Source organism: Dendronephthya gigantea, unplaced genomic scaffold, assembly GCF_004324835.1.
Source record: "Dendronephthya gigantea isolate DGI-Jeju-01 unplaced genomic scaffold, DenGig_1.0 000156F, whole genome shotgun sequence".
Classification (NCBI taxonomy): domain Eukaryota; kingdom Metazoa; phylum Cnidaria; class Anthozoa; order Malacalcyonacea; family Nephtheidae; genus Dendronephthya; species Dendronephthya gigantea.
Window position 1 is genome coordinate 376,680 of NW_021163166.1, and position 18,355 is coordinate 395,034.

The 18,355-nt window shown below is 38.9% G+C and overlaps 26 non-coding genes across 26 annotated transcripts; all 26 read right to left on the bottom strand.

Annotated features, from left to right (window-relative positions):
- Positions 1-1,305: 1,305 nt before the first annotated feature.
- Positions 1,306-1,378, bottom strand: Trnav-cac. Its single transcript has one exon. It is a non-coding gene; the product is annotated as a tRNA-Val (tRNA).
- Positions 1,379-2,004: 626 nt separating this feature from the next.
- Trnav-aac lies at positions 2,005-2,077 on the bottom strand. Its single transcript has one exon. It is a non-coding gene; the product is annotated as a tRNA-Val (tRNA).
- Positions 2,078-2,242: 165 nt separating this feature from the next.
- Positions 2,243-2,315, bottom strand: Trnav-cac. Its single transcript has one exon. It is a non-coding gene; the product is annotated as a tRNA-Val (tRNA).
- Positions 2,316-2,949: 634 nt separating this feature from the next.
- On the bottom strand, positions 2,950-3,022 carry Trnav-aac. The gene has a single exon. It is a non-coding gene; the product is annotated as a tRNA-Val (tRNA).
- Positions 3,023-3,186: 164 nt separating this feature from the next.
- On the bottom strand, positions 3,187-3,259 carry Trnav-cac. Its single transcript has one exon. It is a non-coding gene; the product is annotated as a tRNA-Val (tRNA).
- Positions 3,260-3,566: 307 nt separating this feature from the next.
- Positions 3,567-3,639, bottom strand: Trnav-cac. Its single transcript has one exon. It is a non-coding gene; the product is annotated as a tRNA-Val (tRNA).
- Positions 3,640-4,267: 628 nt separating this feature from the next.
- Trnai-aau lies at positions 4,268-4,340 on the bottom strand. Its single transcript has one exon. It is a non-coding gene; the product is annotated as a tRNA-Ile (tRNA).
- Positions 4,341-4,505: 165 nt separating this feature from the next.
- Positions 4,506-4,578, bottom strand: Trnav-cac. The gene has a single exon. It is a non-coding gene; the product is annotated as a tRNA-Val (tRNA).
- A 631-nt stretch (positions 4,579-5,209) lies between these two features.
- Trnav-aac lies at positions 5,210-5,282 on the bottom strand. The gene has a single exon. It is a non-coding gene; the product is annotated as a tRNA-Val (tRNA).
- Positions 5,283-5,447: 165 nt separating this feature from the next.
- On the bottom strand, positions 5,448-5,520 carry Trnav-cac. The gene has a single exon. It is a non-coding gene; the product is annotated as a tRNA-Val (tRNA).
- Positions 5,521-6,155: 635 nt separating this feature from the next.
- Trnav-aac lies at positions 6,156-6,228 on the bottom strand. Its single transcript has one exon. It is a non-coding gene; the product is annotated as a tRNA-Val (tRNA).
- A 161-nt stretch (positions 6,229-6,389) lies between these two features.
- Positions 6,390-6,462, bottom strand: Trnav-cac. The gene has a single exon. It is a non-coding gene; the product is annotated as a tRNA-Val (tRNA).
- A 308-nt stretch (positions 6,463-6,770) lies between these two features.
- Positions 6,771-6,843, bottom strand: Trnav-cac. The gene has a single exon. It is a non-coding gene; the product is annotated as a tRNA-Val (tRNA).
- Positions 6,844-7,471: 628 nt separating this feature from the next.
- Positions 7,472-7,544, bottom strand: Trnav-aac. Its single transcript has one exon. It is a non-coding gene; the product is annotated as a tRNA-Val (tRNA).
- Positions 7,545-7,713: 169 nt separating this feature from the next.
- Trnav-cac lies at positions 7,714-7,786 on the bottom strand. The gene has a single exon. It is a non-coding gene; the product is annotated as a tRNA-Val (tRNA).
- Positions 7,787-8,421: 635 nt separating this feature from the next.
- Trnav-aac lies at positions 8,422-8,494 on the bottom strand. The gene has a single exon. It is a non-coding gene; the product is annotated as a tRNA-Val (tRNA).
- Positions 8,495-8,658: 164 nt separating this feature from the next.
- On the bottom strand, positions 8,659-8,731 carry Trnav-cac. The gene has a single exon. It is a non-coding gene; the product is annotated as a tRNA-Val (tRNA).
- Positions 8,732-9,773: 1,042 nt separating this feature from the next.
- On the bottom strand, positions 9,774-9,846 carry Trnav-aac. Its single transcript has one exon. It is a non-coding gene; the product is annotated as a tRNA-Val (tRNA).
- Positions 9,847-10,011: 165 nt separating this feature from the next.
- Positions 10,012-10,084, bottom strand: Trnav-cac. The gene has a single exon. It is a non-coding gene; the product is annotated as a tRNA-Val (tRNA).
- A 634-nt stretch (positions 10,085-10,718) lies between these two features.
- Trnav-aac lies at positions 10,719-10,791 on the bottom strand. The gene has a single exon. It is a non-coding gene; the product is annotated as a tRNA-Val (tRNA).
- A 165-nt stretch (positions 10,792-10,956) lies between these two features.
- Trnav-cac lies at positions 10,957-11,029 on the bottom strand. The gene has a single exon. It is a non-coding gene; the product is annotated as a tRNA-Val (tRNA).
- A 596-nt stretch (positions 11,030-11,625) lies between these two features.
- Trnav-aac lies at positions 11,626-11,698 on the bottom strand. The gene has a single exon. It is a non-coding gene; the product is annotated as a tRNA-Val (tRNA).
- A 1,101-nt stretch (positions 11,699-12,799) lies between these two features.
- Trnav-cac lies at positions 12,800-12,872 on the bottom strand. The gene has a single exon. It is a non-coding gene; the product is annotated as a tRNA-Val (tRNA).
- Positions 12,873-13,507: 635 nt separating this feature from the next.
- Trnav-aac lies at positions 13,508-13,580 on the bottom strand. The gene has a single exon. It is a non-coding gene; the product is annotated as a tRNA-Val (tRNA).
- Positions 13,581-13,746: 166 nt separating this feature from the next.
- On the bottom strand, positions 13,747-13,819 carry Trnav-cac. The gene has a single exon. It is a non-coding gene; the product is annotated as a tRNA-Val (tRNA).
- Positions 13,820-14,419: 600 nt separating this feature from the next.
- Trnav-aac lies at positions 14,420-14,492 on the bottom strand. The gene has a single exon. It is a non-coding gene; the product is annotated as a tRNA-Val (tRNA).
- Positions 14,493-18,355: the final 3,863 nt, after the last annotated feature.

Sequence of the window (18,355 nt, forward strand, 5' to 3'; positions counted from 1 at the left end):
ATGAATGTTTTATTTAAGGAAAACTATTTTCATAAGCCATCTTCAAGTTTGAAATCTGCTGTGCAATAACATTTGACCACAAACGATTATCCAGTTTAAAAATAGGAAAAGTAGAAGCAAAGTTTTTCCGCCCAGATTGAACTGGGGACCTTGCGCGTGTTAGGCGCACGTGATAACCGCTACACTACGGAAACTGCCCCGTCCCCATTTGCTTCAATGATGTAAAACTGGTATACATAAAATAAGCCAATACTTAAGAAGAGCCTGTGGACGAGGCAGCTACGGAAACACGCAAAGAACAGTCAGCAGAACAAGAATGGCAAAATTGTGTCTTTAAAAGAGGGAAAGAAGGCGAAATGTTTCTGCCCAGGTTGAACTGGGGACCTTGCACGTGTGAAGCGCATGTGATAACCACTACACTACGAAAACTTTTCCCGTGGTTGAAAGAGATTATTTCTCTTCTGAATTTTAATTGGCAAAATATCGAATTCTGGAAATTTTTAGTAAAATAACTATAGAACTCTCTACGTTGCAGAAATTAAGATCAAAAATTGTTTTCTACAAGCCATAACGGTTAAAGGTTTAAATAAAATGTATTAAAGAAACACAGCGCACATAGCTGTTTCTGTACATGGTCAAACGTTTACCTTGCGCCTCTAAAGAGCTCTCGCATTCCAAGGTCTAATTAAGAAATATCGCACTTCTAAGCAAAAAAAATTGTATATGTCATTGGAACACCCGATGTTTCGCCAATTTTCGAATTCTTTATCTTATTTATATGGCAGGAAGAAAGAAGCACAGCGCACATGTGGTTATTTTCCGTTAAGTTCTAAATTGGTTTCTCTGGCGTGTAAAGACAATGTGATTACCGCTACACTACATGAATTGCGTAGCATCTTTGAAGTGTTCAAAGGACGGAGCTGGTGTGATCTGGTATATCTATGAATTATTTATTTAAGGAAAACTATTTTCATAAGCCATCTTCACGTTTGAAATCTGCTGAGTGTTAAAATTTGACCACAAACGATTATCCAGTATTAAAAATAGGAAAAGTAGAAGCAAATTGTGTTTCCGCCCAGGATTTGAACTGGGGACCTTGCGCGTGTTAGCGCGAACGTGATAACCGCTAAACTACGGAAAGTGCCTCGTCCCCATTCCTTCAATGATTTAAAACTGGTATATACATAAAATAAGCCAAAACTTAAGACGAGCCTGTGGACGAGGCAGCTACGGAAACATGCAAAGAACAGTCAGCAGAACAACAATGGCAAAATTGTGTTTTTAAAAGAGGGAAAGAAAGCGAAATGTTTCCGCCCTGGTTTGAACTGGGAACCTTGCACGTGTGAAGTGCATGTGATAACCACTACACTACGAAAACTTTCCCGTGGATGAAAAAGAATATTTCCCCTCAGATTTTTAATTGGCAAAATATCGTATTGGAAATTTTAGTAAAATAACTATAGAACTCTCTACGTTGCGGAAATTAAGATCAAAAATTGTTTTTTACGAGCCATAACGGTTACAGGTTTAAATTAAATATATGAAAGAAACACAGGGCACATAGCTGTTTCTGTACATTGTCAAACCGTTTACCTTGCGCCTCCAAAAAGCTCTCGCATTCCAAGGTCTAATTAAGAAATATCGCACTTCCAAGCAAACAAATTTGTATATGTTTTGGAACACCCGATGTTTCGCTAATTTTTAAATTCTTTATCTTTTTTATGGCAGGAATAAAAAAGCACAGTACACATGTGGTTTGTTTCCGCTAAGTTCCGAATTGGGTTCTTTGGCGTGTAAGATGCACGTGATCACCGCTACACTACATGTATTGCGTAGCATGTTTGAAGTGTTCAAAGGAAGGAACTGGTGTAATCCGGTATATTTATGAATGTTTATTTAAGGAAAACTATTTTCATAAGCCATCTTCAAGTTTGAAATCTGCTGTGCAATAACATTTGACCACAAACGATTATCCAGTTTTAAAAAGGAAAAGTAGAAGCAAAGTTTTTCCGCCCAGGATTGAACTGGGGACCTTGCGCGTGTTAGGCGCACGTGATAACCGCTACACTACGGAAACTGCCCCGTCCCCATTTGCTTCAATGATGTAAAACTGGTATATACATAAAATAAGCCAATACTTAAGAAGAGCCTGTGGACGAGGCAGCTACGGAAACACGCAAAGAACAGTCAGCAGATCAAGAATGGCAAAATTGTGTCTTTAAAAGAGGGAAAGAAGGCGAAATGTTTCCGCCCAGGTTTGAACTGGGGACCTTGCACGTGTGAAGCGCATGTGATAACCACTACACTACGAAAACTTTCCCGTGGTTGAAAGAGATTATTTCTCTTCTGAATTTTAATTGGCAAAATATCGAATTCTGGAAATTTTAGTAAAATAACTATAGAACTCTCTACGTTGCAGAAATTAAGATCAAAAATTGTTTTCTACAAGCCATAACGGTTAAAGGTTTAAATAAAATGTATTAAAGAAACACAGCGCACATAGCTGTTTCTGTACATGGTCAAACCGTTTACCTTGCGCCTCTAAAGAGCTCTCGCATTCCAAGGTCTAATTAAGAAATATCGCACTTCTAAGCAAAAAAAATTGTATATGTCATTGGAACACCCGATGTTTCGCCAATTTTCGAATTCTTTATCTTATTTATATGGCAGGAAGAAAGAAGCACAGCGCACATGTGGTTATTTTCCGTTAAGTTCTAAATTGGTTTCTCTGGCGTGTAAAGACAATGTGATTACCGCTACACTACATGAATTGCGTAGCATCTTTGAAGTGTTCAAAGGACGGAGCTGGTGTGATCTGGTATATCTATGAATTATTTATTTAAGGAAAACTATTTTCATAAGCCATCTTCACGTTTGAAATCTGCTGAGTGTTAAAATTTGACCACAAACGATTATCCAGTATTAAAAAGGAAAAGTAGAAGCAAATTGTGTTTCCGCCCAGGATTGAACTGGGGACCTTGCGCGTGTTAGGCGCACGTGATAACCGCTCTACTACGGAAACTGCCTCGTCCCCATTCGCTTCAATGATGTAAAACTGGTATATACATAAAAAAGCCAAAACTTAAGAACAGCCTGTGGACGAGGCAGCTATGGAAACACGCAAAGAACAGTCAGCAGAACAAGAATGGCAAAATTGCGTCTTTAAAAGAGGGAAAGAAGGCGAAATGTTTCCGCCCAGGTTTGATCTGGGGACCTTGCACGTGTGAAGCGCATGTGATAACCACTACACTACGAAAACTTTCCCGCGGTTGAAAAAGAATATTTCCCCTCTGATTTTTAATTGGCAAAATATCGAATTCTAGAAATTTTAGTAAAATAACTATAGAATTCTGTACGTTGCGGAAATTAAGATCAAAAATTGGAAGATATGGAAGAAACATAGCGTACATAGCTTTTTCTGTACATGGTCAAACCGTTTACCTTGCGCCTCTAAAGAGCTCTCGCATTCCAAAGTCTAATTAATTAAGAATTATCGCACTTCCAAGCAAACAAATTTGTATATGTTATTGGAACACCCGATTTTTAAAAGAGGGAAAGAAGCGAAATGTTTCCGCCCAGGTTTGAACTGGGGACCTTGCACGTGTGAAGCGCATGTGATAACCACTACACTACGAAAACTTTCCCGTGGTTGGAAGAGATTATTTCTCTTCTGAATTTTAATTGGCAAAATATCGAATTCTGGAAATTTTAGTAAAATAACTATAGAACTCTCTACGTTGCAGAAATTAAGATCAAAAATTGTTTTCTACAAGCCATAACGGTTAAAGGTTTAAATAAAATGTATGAAAGAAACACAGCGCACATAGCTGTTTCTGTACATGGTCAAACAGTTTACCTTGCGCCTCTAAAGAGCTCTCGCATTCCAAGGTCTAATTAAGAAATATCGCACTTCTAAGAAAAAAAATTGTATATGTCATTGGAACACCCGATGTTTCGCCAATTTTCGAATTCTTTATCTTATTATATGGCAGGAAGAAAGAAGCACAGCGCACATGTGGTTTGTTTCCGCTAAGTTCTGAATTGGGTTCTCTGGCGTGTAAGGTGCATGTGATTACCGCTACACTACATGAATTAGGTAGCATCTTTGAAGTGTTCAAAGGACGGAGCTGGTGTGATCTGGTATATCTATGATTTATTTAAGGAAAACTATTTTCATAAGCCATCTTTACGTTTGAAATCTGCTGAGTGTTAAAATTTGACCACAAACGATTATCCAGTATTAAAAAGGAAAAGTAGAAGCAAATTGTGTTTCCGCCCAGGATTGAACTGGGGACCTTGCGCGTATTAGGCGCACGTGATAACCGCTACACTACGTAAACTGCCTCGTCCCCATTCGCTTCAATGATTTAAAACTGGTATATACATAGAAAAAGCCAAAACTTAAGACGAGCCTGTGGACGAGGCAGCTACAGAAACATGCAAAGAACAGTCAGCAGAACAACAATGGCAAAATTGTGTTTTTAAAAGAGGGGAAGAAAGCGAAATGTTTCCGCCCTGGTTTGAACTGGGAACCTTGCACGTGTGAAGTGAATGTGATAACCACTACACTACGAAAACTTTCCCGTGGATGAAAAAGAATATTTCCCCTCAGATTTTTAATTGGCAAAATATCGTATTATGGAAATTTTAGTAAAATAACTATAGAACTCTCTACGTTGCGGAAATTAAGATCAAAAATTGTTTTTTACGAGCCATAACGGTTACAGGTTTAAATTAAATATGAAAGAAACACAGGGCACATAGCTGTTTCTGTACATTGTCAAACCGTTTACCTTGCGCCTCCAAAAAGCTCTCGCATTCCAAGGTCTAATTAAGAAATATCGCACTTCCAAGCAAACAAATTTGTATATGTTATTGGAACACCCGATGTTTCGCTAATTTTTAAATTCTTTATCTTTTTATATGGCAGGAATAAAAAAGCACAGTACACATGTGGTTTGTTTCCGCTAAGTTCCGAATTGGGTTCTTTGGCGTGTAAGATGCACGTGATCACCGCTACACTACATGTATTGCGTAGCATGTTTGAAGTGTTCAAAGGAAGGAACTGGTGTAATCCGGTATATTTATGAATGTTTTATTTAAGGAAAACTATTTTCATAAGCCATCTTCAAGTTTGAAATCTGCTGTGCAATAACATTTGACCACAAACGATTATCCAGTTTTAAAAATAGGAAAAGTAGAAGCAAAGTTTTTCCGCCCAGGATTGAACTGGGGACCTTGCGCGTGTTAGGCGCACGTGATAACCGCTACACTACGGAAACTGCCCCGTCCCCATTTGCTTCAATGATGTAAAACTGGTATATACATAAAATAAGCCAATACTTAAGAAGAGCCTGTGGACGAGGCAGCTACGGAAACACGCAAAGAACAGTCAGCAGATCAAGAATGGCAAAATTGTGTCTTTAAAAGAGGGAAAGAAGGCGAAATGTTTCCGCCCAGGTTTGAACTGGGGACCTTGCACGTGTGAAGCGCATGTGATAACCACTACACTACGAAAACTTTCCCGTGGTTGAAAGAGATTATTTCTCTTCTGAATTTTAATTGGCAAAATATCGAATTCTGGAAATTTTAGTAAAATAACTATAGAACTCTCTACGTTGCAGAAATTAAGATCAAAAATTGTTTTCTACAAGCCATAACGGTTAAAGGTTTAAATAAAATGTATTAAAGAAACACAGCGCACATAGCTGTTTCTGTACATGGTCAAACCGTTTACCTTGCGCCTCTAAAGAGCTCTCGCATTCCAAGGTCTAATTAAGAAATATCGCACTTCTAAGCAAAAAAAATTGTATATGTCATTGGAACACCCGATGTTTCGCCAATTTTCGAATTCTTTATCTTATTTATATGGCAGGAAGAAAGAAGCACAGCGCACATGTGGTTATTTTCCGTTAAGTTCTAAATTGGTTTCTCTGGCGTGTAAAGACAATGTGATTACCGCTACACTACATGAATTGCGTAGCATCTTTGAAGTGTTCAAAGGACGGAGCTGGTGTGATCTGGTATATCTATGAATTATTTATTTAAGGAAAACTATTTTCATAAGCCATCTTCACGTTTGAAATCTGCTGAGTGTTAAAATTTGACCACAAACGATTATCCAGTATTAAAATAGGAAAAGTAGAAGCAAATTGTGTTTCCGCCCAGGATTGAACTGGGGACCTTGCGCGTGTTAGGCGCACGTGATAACCGCTCTACTACGGAAACTGCCTCGTCCCCATTCGCTTCAATGATGTAAAACTGGTATACATAAAAAAGCCAAAACTTAAGAACAGCCTGTGGACGAGGCAGCTATGGAAACACGCAAAGAACAGTCAGCAGAACAAGAATGGCAAAATGCGTCTTTAAAAGAGGGAAAGAAGGCGAAATGTTTCCGCCCAGGTTTGATCTGGGGACCTTGCACGTGTGAAGCGCATGTGATAACCACTACACTACGAAAACTTTCCCGCGGTTGAAAAAGAATATTTCCCCTCTGATTTTTAATTGGCAAAATATCGAATTCTAGAAATTTTAGTAAAATAACTATAGAATTCTGTACGTTGCGGAAATTAAGATCAAAAATTGGAAGATATGGAAGAAACATAGCGTACATAGCTTTTTCTGTACATGGTCAAACCGTTTACCTTGCGCCTCTAAAGAGCTCTCGCATTCCAAAGTCTAATTAATTAAGAATTATCGCACTTCCAAGCAAACAAATTTGTATATGTTATTGGAACACCCGATTTTTAAAAGAGGGGAAGAAAGCGAAATGTTTCCGCCCTGGTTTGAACTGGGGACCTTGCACGTGTGAAGCGCATGTGATAACCACTACACTACGAAAACTTTCCCGTGGTTGGAAGAGATTATTTCTCTTCTGAATTTTAATTGGCAAAATATCGAATTCTGGAAATTTTAGTAAAATAACTATAGAACTCTCTACGTTGCAGAAATTAAGATCAAAAATTGTTTCTACAAGCCATAACGGTTAAAGGTTTAAATAAAATGTATGAAAGAAACACAGCGCACATAGCTGTTTCTGTACATGGTCAAACAGTTTACCTTGCGCCTCTAAAGAGCTCTCGCATTCCAAGGTCTAATTAAGAAATATCGCACTTCTAAGAAAAAAAATTGTATATGTCATTGGAACACCCGATGTTTCGCCAATTTCGAATTCTTTATCTTATTATATGGCAGGAAGAAAGAAGCACAGCGCACATGGTTTGTTTCCGTTAAGTTCTGAATTGGGCTCTGGCGTGTAAGGTGCATGTGATTACCGCTACACTACATGAATTAGGTAGCATCTTTGAAGTGTTCAAAGGACGGAGCTGGTGTGATCTGGTAAATCTATGAATTGTTTATTTAAGGAAAACTATTTTCATAAGCCATCTTCACGTTTGAAATCTGCTGAGTGTTAAAATTTGACCACAAACGATTATCCAGTGTTTAAAATAGGAAAAGTAGAAGCAAATTGTGTTTCCGCCCAGGATTGAACTGGGGACCTTGCGCGTGTTAGGCGAACGTGATAACCGTTAAACTACGGAAACTGCCTCGTCCCCATTCGCTTCAATGATTTAAAACTGCATGGTATATACTTAAAATAGGCCAAAACTTAAGACGAGCCTGTGGACGAGGCAGCTACGGAAACATGCAAAGAACAGTCAGCAGAACAACAATGGCAAAATTGTGTTTTTAAAAGAGGGGAAGAAAGCGAAATGTTTCCGCCCTGGTTTGAACTGGGAACCTTGCACGTGTGAAGAGCATGTGATAACCACTACACTACGAAAACTTTCCCGTGGATGAAAAAGAATATTTCCCTTCTGATTTTTAATTGGCAAAATATCGAACTCTAGAAATTTTAGTAAAATAACTATAGAACTCTTTACGTTACGGAAATTAAGATCAAAAATTGTTTTCTACGAACCATAACGGTTACAGGCTTAAATAAAATGTATGAAAGAAACACAGCCCACATAGCTGTTTCTGTACATTGTCAAACCGTTTACCTTGCGCCTCTAAAGAGCTCTCGCATTCCAAGGTCTAATTAAGAAATATCGCACTTCTAAGCAAAAAAAATTGTATATGTCATTGGAACACCCGATCTTTCGCCCATTTTCGAATTCTTTATCTTTTTTATATGGCAGGAAGAAAGAAGCACAGCGCACATGTGGTTTGTTTCCGCTAAGTTCTGAATTGGGTTCTCTGGCGTGTAAGGTGCATGTGATTACCGCTACACTACATGAATTGCGAGCATCTTTGAAGTGTTCAAAGGACGGAGCTGGTGTGATCCGATATATTTATGAATTGTTTATTTAAGGAAAAATATTTTCATAAGCCATCTTAACGTTTGAAATCTGCTGTGCGATAAAATTTGACTACAAACGATTATCCAGTATTCAAAATAGGAAAAGTAGAAGCAAATTGTGTTTCCGCCAAGGATTGAACTGGGGACCTTGCGCGTGTTAGGCGCACGTGATAACCGCTACACTACGGAAACTGCCTCGTCCCCATTTGCTTCAATGATGTAAAATTGGTATATAAAAAATTAGAACAAAACTTAAGAAGAGCCTGTGGACGAGGCAGCTACGGAAACACGCAAAGACCAGGCCTCAGAAAAAGAATGGCAAAATTGTGTCTTTAAAAGAGAGGAAGGAAGCGAAATGTTTCCGACAAGGTTTGAACTGGGGACCTTGCACGTGTGAAGCGCATGTGATAACCACTACACTACGAAAACTTTCCCTTTGTTAAAAAAGAACATTTCCCTTGGAATTTTAAGTGGCAAAATATCGAATGCTGGAAATTTTAGTAAAATAGCTATAGAATTCTCTACGTTGCGGAAATTAAGATCAAAAATTGTTTTTCACAAGCTATAACGGTTACAGGTTTAAAAAAAATATATGGAAGAAACATAGCGTACATAGCTTTTTCTGTACATGGCAAACCGTTTACCTTGCGCCTCTAAAGAGCTCTCGCATTCCAAGGTCTAATTAAGAAATATCGCACTTCCAAGCAAACAAATTTGTATATGTTATTGGAACACCCGATTTTTAAAAGAGGGGAAGAAAGCGAAATGTTTCCGCCCGGGTTTGAATTGGGAACCTTCCACGTGTGAAGCGCATGTGATAACCACTACACTACGAAAACTTTCCCGTGGTTGAAAAAGAATATTTCCCCTCTGATTTTAATTGCAAAATATCGAATTCTAGAAATTTTAGTAATACAACTATAGAACTCTTTACGTTGCGGAAATTAAGATCAAAAATTGTTTTGTACGAGCCAGAACGGTTACAGGCTTAGATAAAATGTATGAAAGAAACACAGCGCACATAGCTGTTTCTGTACATGGTCAAACCGTTTACCTTGCGCCTCTAAAGAGCTCTCGCATTCCAAGGTCTAATTAAGAAATATCTTACTTCTAAGCAAAAAAATTTGTATATGTCATTGGAACTCCCGATGTTTCACCAATTTTCGAATCTTTATCTTATTTATATGGCAGGAAGAAAGAAGCACAGCGCACATGTGGTTATTTTCCGTTAAGTTCTAAATTTGTTCTCTGGCGTGTAAAGACAATGTGATTACCGCTACACTACATGAATTGCGTAGCATCTTTGAAGTGTTCAAAGGACGGAGCTGGTGTGATCTGGTATATCTATGAATTGTTTATTTAAGGAAAACTATTTTCATAAGCCATCTTCACGTTTGAAATCTGCTGAGTGTTAAAATTTGACCACAAACGATTATCCAGTATTAAAAATAGGAAAAGTAGAAGCAAATTGTGTTTCCGCCCAGGATTGAACTGGGGACCTTGCGCGTGTTAGGCGAACGTGATAACCGCTAAACTACGGAAACTGCCTCGTCCCCATTCGCTTCAATGATTTAAAACTGGTATATACATAAAATAGGCCAAAACTTAAGACGAGCCTGTGGACGAGGCAGCTACGGAAACATGCAAAGAACAGTCAGCAGAACAACAATGGCAAAATTGTGTTTTTAAAAGAGGGAAAGAAAGCGAAATGTTTCCGCCCTGGTTTGAACTGGGAACCTTGCACGTGTGAAGTGCATGTGATAACCACTACACTACGAAAACTTTCCCGTGGATGAAAAAGAATATTTCCCCTCAGATTTTTAATTGGCAAAATATCGAACTCTAGAAATTTTAGTAAAATAACTATAGAACTCTTTACGTTGCGGAAATTAAGATCAAAAATTGTTTTCTACGAACCATAACGGTTACAGGCTTAAATAAAATGTATGAAAGAAACACAGCCCACATAGCTGTTTCTGTACATTGTCGAACCGTTTACCTTGCGCCTCTAAAGAGCTCTCGCATTCCAAGGTCTAATTAAGAAATATCGCACTTCTAAGCAAAAAAAATTGTATATGTCATTGGAACACCCGATGTTTCGCCAATTTTCGAATTCTTTATCTTATTTATATGGCAGGAAGAAAGAAGCACAGCGCACATGTGGTTATTTTCCGTTAAGTTCTAAATTGGTTTCTCTGGCGTGTAAAGGCAATGTGATTACCGCTACACTACATGAATTGCGTAGCATCTTTGAAGTGTTCAAAGGACGGAGCTGGTGTGATCTGGTATATCTATGAATTATTTATTTAAGGAAAACTATTTTCATTAGCCATCTTCACGTTTGAAATCTGCTGTGCGATAACATTTGACCACAAACGATTATCCAGTGTTCAAAATAGGAAAAGTAGAAGCAAAGTGTTTCCGCCCAGGATTGAACTGGGGACCTTGCGCGTGTTAGGCGCACGTGATAACCGCTACACTACGTAAACTGCCTCGTCCCCATTTGCTTCAATGATGTAAAACTGGTATATAAATAAAATAGGCCAAAACTTAAGAAGAGCCTGTGGACGAGGAAGCTACGGAAACACGCAAAGAACAGTTAGCAGAACAAGAATGGCAAAATTGTGTCTTTAAAAGAGAGGAAGAAAGCGAAATGTTTCCGCCCAGGTTTTAACTGGGGACCTTGCACGTGTGAAGCGCATGTGATAACCACTACACTACGAAAACTTTCCCTTTGTTAAAAAAGAACATTTCCCTTGGAATTTTAATTGGCAAAATATCGAATGCTGGAAATTTTAGTAAAATAACTATAGAATTCTCTACGTTGCGGAAATTAAAATCAAAAATTGGAATATATGGAAGAAACATAGCGTACATAGCTTTTTCTGTACATGGTCAAACCGTTTACCTTGCGCCTCTAAAGAGCTCTCGCATTCCAAGGTCTAATTAAGAAATATCGCACTTCCAAGCAAACAAATTTGTATATGTTATTGGAACACCCGATGTTTCGCCAATTTTCGAATTCTTTATCTTATTTATATGGCAGGAAGAAAGAAGCACAGCGCACATGTGGTTTCCGCTAAGTTCTGAATTGGGCTCTCTGGCGTGTAAGGTGCATGTGATTACCGCTACACTACATGAATTGCGTAGCATCTTTGAAGTGTTCAAAGGACGGAGCTGGTGTGATCCGGTATATTTATGAATTGTTTATTTAAGGAAAACTATTTTCATAAGCCATCTTAACGTTTGAAATCTGCTGTAAGTTAAAATTTGACCACAAACGATTATCGAGTGTTCAAAATAGGAAAAGTAGAAGGAAATAGAGTTTCCGCCCAGGATTGAACTGGGGACCTTACGCGTGTTAGGCGCACGTGATAACCACTAAACTACGGAAACTGCCTCGTCCCCATTCGCTTCAATGATTTAAAACTGGTATATACATAAAATAGGCCAAAACTTAGGACGAGCCTGTGGACGAGGCAGCTACGGAAACATGCAAAGAACGGTCAGCAGAACAACAATGGCGAAATTGTGTTTTTAAAAAAGGGGAAGAAAGCGACATGTTTCCGCCCTGGTTTGAACTGGGAACCTTTTACGTGTGAAGCGCATGTGATAACCACTACACTACGTAAACTTTCCCGTGGATGAAAAAGAATATTTCCCCTCGGATTTTTAATTATCAAAATATCGAATTCTAGAAATTTTAGTAAAATAACTATAGAACTCTTTACGTTGCGGAAATTAAAATCAAAAATTGTTTTCTACGAGCCATAACGGTTACAGGCTTAAATATAATGTATAAAAGAAACACAGCGCACATAGCTTTTTCTGTACATGGTCAAACCGTTTACCTTGCGCCTCTAAAGAGCTCTCGCATTCCAAGGTCTAATTAAGAAATATCGCACTTCTAAGCAAAAAAAATTGTATATGTCATTGGAACACCCGATGTTTCGCCAATTTCGAATTCTTTCTTATTTATATGGCAGGAAGAAAGAAGCACAGCGCACATGTGGTTTGTTTCCGCTAAGTTCTGAATTGGGTTCTCTGGCGTGTAAGGTGCATGTGATTACCGCTACACTACATGAATTGCGTAGCATTTTTGAAGTGTTCAAAGCACGGAGCTGGTGTGATCCGGTATATTTATGAATTGTTTATTTAAGAAAAACTATTTTCATAAGCCATCTTTACGTTTGAAATCTGCTGAGTGTTAAAATTTGACCACAAACGATTATCCAGTATTAAAAATAGGAAAAGTAGAAGCAAATTGTGTTTTCCGCCCAGGATGAACTGGGACCTTGCGCGTATTAGGCGCACGTGATAACCGCACACTACGTAAACTGCCTCGTCCCCATTCGCTTCAATGATTAAAATGGTATATACATAGAAAAGCCAAAACTTAAGACGAGCCTGTGGACGAGGCACACAGAACATGCAAAGAACAGTCAGCAGAACAACAATGGCAAAATTGTGTTTTTAAAAGAGGGGAAGAAAGCGAAATGTTTCCGCCCTGGTTTGAACTGGGAACCTTGCACGTGTGAAGTGAATGTGATAACCACTACACTACGAAAACTTTCCCGTGGATGAAAAAGAATATTTCCCCTCAGATTTTTAATTGGCAAAATATCGAACTCTAGAAATTTTAGTAAAATAACTATAGAACTCTTTACGTTGCGGAAATTAAGATCAAAATTTGTTTTCTACGAACCATAACGGTTACAGGCTTAAATAAAATGTATGAAAGAAACACAGCCCACATAGCTGTTTCTGTACTTGGTCAAACCGTTTACCTTGCGCCTCTAAAGAGCTCTCGCATTCCAAAGTCTAATTAAGAAATATTGCTTTTCTAAGCAAAAAAATTTGTATATGTCATTGGAACACCCGATCTTTCGCCAATTTTCCAATTCTTTATCTTATTTATATGGCAGGAAGAAAGAAGCACAGCGCACATGTGGTTTGTTTCCGCTAAGTTCTGAATTGGGTTCTCTGGCGTGTAAGGTGCATGTGATTACCGCTACACTACATGCATTGCGAGCATCTTTGAAGTGTTCAAAGCACGGAGCTGGTGTGATCCGGTATATTTATGAATTTTTTATTTAAGGAAAACTATTTTCATAAGCCATCTTAACGTTTGAAATCTGCTGTGCGTTAAAATTTGACCACAAACGATTATCCAGTGTTCAAAATAGGAAAAGTAGAAGCAAATTGTGTTTCCGACCAGGATTGAACTGGGGACCTTGCGCGTGTTAGGCGCACGTGATAACCGCTACACTACGGAAACTGCCTCGTCCCCATTTGCTTTCAATGATGTAAAACTGGTATATAAATAAAATAGGCCAAAACTTAAGAAGAGCCTGTGGACGAGGAAGCTACGGAAACACGCAAAGAACAGTTAGCAGAACAAGAATGGCAAAATTGTGTCTTTAAAAGAGAGAAAGAAAGCGAAATGTTTCCGCCCAGGTTTTAACTGGGGACCTTGCACGTGTGAAGCGCATGTGATAACCACTACACTACGAAAACTTTCCCTTTGTTAAAAAAGAACATTTCCCTTGGAATTTTAATTGGCAAAATATCGAATGCTGGAAATTTTAGTAAAATAACTATAGAATTCTCTACGTTGCGGAAATTAAAATAAAAAATTGGAATATATGGAAGAAACATAGCGTACATAGCTTTTTCTGTACATGGTCAAACCGTTTACCTTGCGCCTCTAAAGAGCTCTCGCATTCCAAGGTCTAATTAAGAAATATCGCACTTCCAAGCAAACAAATTTGTATATGTTATTGGAACACCCGATGTTTCGCCAATTTTCGAATTCTTTATCTTATTTATATGGCAGGAAGAAAGAAGCACAGCGCACATGTGGTTTGTTTCCGCTAAGTTCTGAATTGGGCTCTCTGGCGTGTAAGGTGCATGTGATTACCGCTACACTACATGAATTGCGTAGCATCTTTGAAGTGTTCAAAGGACGGAGCTGGTGTGATCCGGTATATTTATGAATTGTTTATTTAAGGAAAACTATGTTCATAAGCCATCTTAACGTTTGAAATCTGCTGTAAGTTAAAATTTGACCACAAACGATTATCGAGTGTTCAAAATAGGAAAAGTAGAAGCAAATAGAGTTTCCGCCCAGGATTGAACTGGGGACCTTACGCGTGTTAGGCGCACGTGATAACCGCTAAACTACGGAAACTGCCTCGTCCCCATTCGCTTCAATGATTTAAAACTGGTATATACATAAAATAGGCCAAAACTTAGGACGAGCCTGTGGACGAGGCAGCTACGGAAACATGCAAAGAACGGTCAGCAGAACAACAATGGCGAAATTGTGTTTTTAAAAAAGGGGAAGAAAGCGACATGTTTCCGCCCTGGTTTGAACTGGGAACCTTTTACGTGTGAAGCGCATGTGATAACCACTACACTACGTAAACTTTCCCGTGGATGAAAAAGAATATTTCCCTTCGGATTTTTAATTGTCAAAATATCGAATTCTAGAAATTTTAGTAAAATAACTATAGAACTCTTTACGTTGCGGAAATTAAAATCAAAAATTGTTTTCTACGAGCCATAACGGTTACAGGCTTAAATATAATGTATAAAAGAAACACAGCGCACATAGCTTTTTCTGTACATGATCAAACCGTTTACCTTGCGCCTCTAAAGAGCTCTCGCATTCCAAGGTCTAATTAAAAAATATCGCACTTCCAAGCAAACAAATTTGAATATGTTATTGGAACACCCGGTGCTTCGCCAATTTTCGCATTCTTTATCTTATTTATATGGCAGGAAAAAAGAAGCACAGCGCACATGTGGTTTGTTTCCGCTAAGTTCTGAATTGGGTTCTCTGGCGTGTAAGGTGCACGTGATTACCGTTACACTACATGAATTGCGTAACATCTTTGAAGTGTTCAAAGGAAGAAGCTGGTGTAATCCGTCATTTTTTATTAATTGTTTGTTTAAGGAAAACTTTTTTCATAAGCTATCTTCAAGTTTGAAATCTGCTGTGCGATAACATTTGACCTCAAACGATTATCCAGTGTTCAAAATAGGAAAAGTAGAAGCAAAGTCTTTCCGCTAAAGATTGAACTGGGGACCTTGCGTGCATTAGGCGCACGTGATAACCGCTACACTACGGAAACTACGTGGTCCCTACTCGCTTCAATGATGTAAAATTGATATATACATTAAATAAGCAAAAAATTAAGAAGAGCCTGTGGACGAGGCAGCCACGGAAACACGCAAAAAACAGTAAACAGAACAAGAATGGCAAAATTGTGTCTTTAAAAGAGGGAAAGAAAGCGAAATGTTTCTGGTTTGAACTGGGGACCTTGCACGTGTGACGCGCATGTGATAACCACTACACTACGAAAACTTTCCCGTGGATAAAAAAGAATATTTCCCCTTTGAATTTCAATTGGCAAAATATCGAATGCTGGAAATTTTAGTAAAATAAATCTAAAATTCTTTACGTTTTAGATATTTTTACGAGTCATAACGGTTACAGGTTTAAATAAAATATATCGAAAAAAACACAGCGCACATAGTTGTTTCTGTACATGGTCAAACTGTTTTACTTGCACCTCTAAAGAGCACTTGATAACCGCTAGTTTACAGAAATCGTATCGCACTTTAAAAGTGTTTAATAGAGGGAAAGAAAGCGAAATGTTCCCGCCCAGGTATTTTGCACTGCTACTTTAAACGCAAGTCGAACGGGAATTTTGTAAATATTTATTGATAAATATATATTCTATAAAAAAGATTAAATTTAACTATATAAGTAAAAGGTAAAAAGATACATGCATTCCAATCATTTTCTTAGTTCATGGTATGAATCAAACTAAACATAAACATAAACATAAACACTAATCAAACTACAAACATACATGCAAACAGATAAATTTCAGTACCTGAAGGGTGGATCCCCGTAGGACTTTGTCTATTACAACTAATTCCAAATCAACCGTTCGTTCTACCTCGTTCTTCCCCTGACGCTTAACTGATTAGCAGTCACTCGTACAGTATCTTTTATTAACTTAATAACTAACATGATTAGATATATTTATTACATTAAAATTCATTTGATTATGATGGAATGTTGTTGGCTATTCAAACCAACCCTCCGGGCCCACAGTTCGTGGATGCTCGTTCATGGGCTACTAGCTTCTATTAAAACACATAAACGTTGCACTGACCTTTTGTAATTACCATGCTGTGTTTTGACCAAAAGATTCCTTACCACACCATCCTTTCTAGGGTAAACTTTTTCAACTCGGGCTAACTTCCATTTCCCGCGCGGTGTCTTGTAATCGACCATCAAGACCAAGTCGCCAATCTTCATCTGTCGTTCTTTTAATCGCTATTTTCCTTTTTTCTGCAACGTCGGGAGATACTCTGGAATAAATCTCTTTTGAAATTGCTGAACCAGGCTTTAGACAAACTGAAACCTTCGAATTAAGATTTCACTTCTCTCGAATGACCCGTGCGGAACGCTGTTCGATGCTCGACCGATGAGAAAATTTTTAGGGGTAAGGGTGATGAACTGATATACTTTATTATTAGTATTTATATTATGTTGAACAGTTTTAATTAGGATTAATAAGGACACTTAGGATTAGGCACGGACAGTAGAGGCATTGAGGGATACTGTGGGATAAAGTAGGATAGTGGGACAACAAGATGGCGGCGTAAAGAATGTAAGCTATTTTTCGAGAGGATAAAAATATAACGTGTAAAAACAAGAATATATTTGGCGACGAGGATGGGATACCCGTTGCTGGGTGAGGTGTGTGTCTATAGTTGTTTAGTGTCGTCTCCAATGTTTCTTTTTCAGGAGCCCTGGTTTGATATGCAATTTTCATGGCCTTTCCCAAAGGACGCATAAACGTTTCGACTGGATTGGAGGATGGGTGAAGTGGTGGAGCCTTCTGCAATTTGATGGACTTACTCGTTGCGAAGTCGTGCATCTGAGCGCTATTGAAGGGAGGCCCGTTATCGGAAATTTGGACCTCGGGGTTGCCATACGTTGTATAAATTTTGCTGAGAGCTTGTAACACTTTATCTGCCTTTGTCGATGTAACCAGTTTTGCGGCTGGGAATCGTGATGCTAAGTCTTGTACGACGACCACGTGCTTAGATGTTGGCATCGGGCCAAATAGGTCGACTGATACAGTATCCCAGCATTTCTCGGGAACCCGGTGTGGTTTGATGGGTTCTTTTGTCTTTTTGTCAATGAACATACTGCAGTGGTTGCATGATTTGACGAATTCTTCTATTTTCTTACTCATATTATGGAAGAAAAAATGATATCTGAGTCGTCGTTCAAGTCCACTTTGGCCAGGGTGAGCTCCTCTGTGTGCCAGTCGGATGGCCGTATCTTGGAGGTTACTTGGAAGTACGATCTTTTCGCCTTTCAGAATAATACCATTTGCGGTCATCGTAAGCTCTGGAAGTATTTTCTGGAAACGTTGGATTTCTTTCGACTCTGTTTTTTCGATCCAGGTTAACCCCTGGTTGACGAGTGTTGCAATCTTTTTGAGGGTTGGATCGTTCTGGGTGGCTTGTGCAATAGTTCCAATACCCATGCAGTCGATGATCGGGGTAGTGTGAAGCATATACAGTAGGTTGTTGAGGTCGTCGGCCTCTTGCCGTTCCTGGCACGTCAGCTTCTCGATTGGTTTGGCATGTCGTGAGAGGTAGTCGGATTGGTTGATTTTCCCACGCTGGTATGTCACGGTAAAACGTATGTCTTGGTGGCGGAGCTTAATTCTGTCAGTTCGAATGGACCCTTGGCGCTTTCCATTGAAAATCGTGCAGAGAGGTTGGTGATCCGTTATCACCTGGATCTTGGTAGGGGAACCCACGAGATACTGTCGAAATCTTCTCAAAGCAAAATCGATTGCGAGTGCCTCCAAGTCAATTTGCGGATATCTTCGCTCTGCTGCGTTAGTCGTTCGCGATGCTATCGCCACTGGTCGTGCGTTCTCAATGCTGTCGCCTTGCGCTAACATCGCCCCGAGCCCTGTCTGGTGTGCATCCGTAAATAGAAACGTTTGTGCA